Below are 4,499 nucleotides of genomic sequence, written 5' to 3'. Positions count from 1 at the left end.
AATATTAGCTACACCCAATAATTAAGTACGATCATATTGCCTCCTAGGTAGTGCTTTTATTAGAGAAGATGGAGACTCAAAATAAAAATTTGCATAAAGTAAAATAAAGGCCCTTCGCAGAGGGAAGTAGGGATTTGTAGAGGTGCCTGATCTCAAAGCGAAAAACTTAGAGATATTTTTTTGAGAGGTGTATCCATCCCACCAACGAAAATGACTTAGAGTTCCCAATATTTTCCATGCATAGATATATCATAGGCGGTTCCCAAACTGAAAATAAAGTTTATTCCTTTTTCCACCATACTTTCAGTTTCCATGGCTAGACGTATCCACGGTTGCCCTCCATACCAACACTTTCCAAGGAATTTATTATTTTGGCAACATAAAGTAAATTCATTTTTGCATTTTGGGACTGGGCATCCCTAATACCTTTGCCTTACTCTCGTGCAATGACAAGTGAATAAACACTCATCTTGAGAATAACACATCTAGCATGGAAAATATTAGCCACCCTCACTGCTCGGCGAGCGAAACAAACACACAAAAGAGAAGTTTATTTTGAAAATTAGAGATGGCACATGCAAATTTGCTTAGAACGGCAAAATAATACCGCATATAGGTAGATATAGTGGACTCATGTGGCAAAAACTGGGTTAAAGGTTTTTGGATGCACAGGTAGTGATCATACTTAGTGCAAAATGAAGGCTAGCAAAAGATTGGGAAGCGAGCAACTAAGAAATAGATAATATCATAAGCAAACATTAAGCATAAATAACACCGAACAATGCACCATAAGTAGGATATAATTTCATTGCATGACTATTGACTTTCGTACTTGTACAGGTAATCACAAACCTTAGCACCAATATTCTTACTAAAGCATAATTACTCATGAACATAACTCACATATCACATCATCATATCTCAAAACTATTACTAAGAATCAAGTTTATTTTGTCCAGTGATCTTCATGAAAGTTTTTATTATATCCTTCTTGTATATCTATCACTTTGGGACTAATTTTCATGTATTGCTTTTCACAAGCTCCAACAAATATAAGTGAAGATCATGAGCATAATAAAATTTTCTTTCTCTCAAATTAATTTAAGTGAAGAAAGATAGAATTTCTTGAAAATTTTACGGACTCTCAAATAAATCCAAGTGAAGCAAGAGAGCATTTCTTCAAAAATACTAAAGCACATTGTGCACAAAAAGATATAAGTGAAGCACTAGAGCAAGTCCATTGTTCATAAAAATTTAAGTGAAGCATAGAGAGCAATTCTAACAAGTCATGACATAATTTTGGCTCTCCCAAATAGGTGTGTCCAGCAAGGATTGATAACTTTGAACACAAAATAAAACAAGCGAATACTCATATCATACAAGACGCTCCAAGCAAAACACATATCATGTGACGAATAAAAATATAGTTTCAAGTAAAATACCGATGATCGTTGGAAGAAAGCGGGGATGCCACTCGGGGGCAACCCCAACATTAGTTGGTTGCTCATTTTTGGATAATATCTTGGGATGCCGGGGCATCCCCAAGCTTAGGCTCTTCCATCCTTCCTTCATCCATCGTAAGATAACCTAAAACTTGAAAACTTCAATCACACAAAACTCAACAAAACCTTCGTGAGATCCGTTAGTATAAGAAAATAATAAATCACTACTATAAGTGATGTGTCAAACCAATTCATATTTTGTTTTTGTATTATATCTACTGTATTCCAACTTTTCCATGGCAAAAACTCATCAAAGAAAACCATAGAGACATGAATATAAGCACAGAACACAAAGAAAACATAATCTGCCAAAACAAAACAGTCTATAGTAATCTGACTATTTCGAATACTTATGTAACTACAAAAATTCTGAAAAACTAGGAAGCCCTGAGAAATTTGTGTATTGATCTGCTGCAATTTGAATGGGTATTTGATCGCTCTCTGGTAAAAAATTAAAATTAATTTCGTAAGCATAAAAGTTTCTGTTTTTTTAGCAAGATCAAACAACTATCACCCAAGAAGATACTAAAGGCTTTACTTGGCACAAACACTAATTGAAACATAAAAAACACAATCATAACAGTAGCATAATTGTGCTAACACACAAAAACAGGAAGCAAAAAGCAAAAACAAAATTTTATTCATTGGGTTGCCTCCCAACAAGCGCTATAGTTTTACGCCCTTAGCTAGGCATAAAGCAAGGATCTAAGTTTTGTCATCCTTGTCCAACTCTTCAATCAAACATTTAGAATCCTTCAAAGATTTAGCATAAAGAAACAACATTTCTAGGAATAAAATCAAATATCTCATTCTTGCAAAAAGGATCTATTATCACTTCAACAAAATCCGGGTGAACACTAATCATCTTAAGATCTCCATTATTACTATTACTGGAAGTTGCACCCTTGTTCTTGGATCTACCCCTCCTTACGGGAGTTTTCTCGATAGTTTTAGCGGAAGCAAAAGCCGTGCTTCGATTACTAAAGATTTATTCCAATTTATCAATCCAAGACGGACTTTCTTCTATTCTTTCATGGGCTAAAGTACTCTTCTCTTTTAACAACTTAAGAATATCTCCCACCTTTGAGCCAATATTGGTAGAAAATTTATGAATCTTTTTATCAATAATTTCCATATGATCTTCGGTGAGCATTTTCTTTTCAATAGCATATAGTCTTTCCATGACATGCTCAAGAGTCGAAGTTGTTTCATTAATCATAAGTGGTGCCGAGCCCACTAAGTTTCCCATAGCATTAAAGGCATCAAGAGAAGGACACATCAATAAATTTCCACCGGTAATCATATCAAGGACGAATCTATACCAAGTGGTGATGCCAACTTAAAAATAACAAAGAAGAACAACGGTGGATTGCTTATGGGTAGATTTATTATGAGCATTGCAAATCCTATACCAAGCATCTTTTAAATTTTCTCCTCCCCTTTGTTTAAAGTTGAGAACCTTGTTCTCGGGAGTGTAAGCAATAGAGGAAGAACTATCCATAATGATAATAACGGCAAACAAGGTTGCACATAAAACAGATCCGACAAGAAAACGGCGAACGAAAAAGAGAGGCAAATAAAACGACAAATTTTTGTGAAGTGGGGGAGGGGAAAACATGAGGCAAACGGAAAATAATGTAAATTACGAGGATATGAGATTTGTGATTAGGAACCTGGTATATGTTGAAGATCTCCCCAGCAACGATGCCAGAAATTCCTTTTGATGTCGCTTGAAGCTACGTCGGTATTTCCCCAAAGAGGAAGGGATGATGCAGCACAGCGGCGGTAGGTATTTCCCTCAGATATGAAACCAAGGTTGTCGAACCAGTAGGAGAACCAAGCAACGCAACGTAAACAACACCTGCACATAGATAACAAATCCTCGCAACCCGACGTGTCAAAGGGGTTGTCAATCCCTTTTGGGGTACGGCGCCTCAAGATAGGCAAATGGACGTGAGATAAATTTGTAGTAGATTGATATATTGAACGCCAAATAAAATAAATAAATAAAAATTGCAGCAAGATATTTTTGGGTTTTTGGTTTAGTAGATCTGAAAATAAATGCAAGAGAAAAGTAGATCGCAAAGGCAAATATATAAGAAAGAAGACCTCGGGGCCGTAGGTTTCACTAGTGGCTTCTCTCGAGAAAAATAGCAAACGGTGGGTAAAGAAATTACTGTTGGGCAATTGATAGAACCTCAAATAATTATGACGATATCCAGGCAATGATCATTATATAGGCATCACGTCCAAGATTAGTAGACCAACTCCTGCCTGCATCTACTACTATTACTCCACACATCGACCGCTATCCAGCATGCATCTAGTGTATTAAGGTCATGGAGAAACGGGGTAATGCAATAAGAAGGATGACATGATGTAGACAAGACCTATCTATGTAGAGATAGACCCCATCGTTTTATCCTTAGTAGCAACGATACATACGTGTTGTTTCCCTTTCTGTCACTAGGATCAAGCACCGTAAGATCGAACCCACTACAAAGCACCTCTTCCCATTGCAAGATAAATAGATCAAGTTGGCCAAACAAAACCCAAATATCGGAGAAGATATATGAGGCTATAAGCAATCATGCATATAAGAGATCAAAGAAACTCAAATAACTTTCATGGATATAAAAAGATAGATCTGATCATAAACTCAAAGTTCATCGATCCCAACAAACACATCACAAAAGAGTTACATCATATGGATCTCCAACAGACCATCGTATTGAGACTCAAGAGAGAGAGATGAAGCCATCTAGCTATTAACTAGGGACACGAAGGTCTACAAACAACTACTCACGAATCATTGGAAAGGCACCAATGGAAGTGGTGAACCCCATCCAAGATGGTGTCTAGATTGGATCTGGTGGTTCTGGACTCTCCGGCGACTGGATAAATATTTCGCCGACTCCCCTAGGGTTCTAGGATTTTGGGGGTATTTATAAAGCAAAGAGGCGGTCCTGGGGGCACCCGAGGTGAACACAACACACC

The sequence above is a fragment of the Triticum dicoccoides genome, chromosome 1A, assembly GCF_002162155.2.
Source record: "Triticum dicoccoides isolate Atlit2015 ecotype Zavitan chromosome 1A, WEW_v2.0, whole genome shotgun sequence".
NCBI lineage: Eukaryota > Viridiplantae > Streptophyta > Magnoliopsida > Poales > Poaceae > Triticum > Triticum dicoccoides.
Note: the sequence above shows the minus strand (reverse complement) of the source record.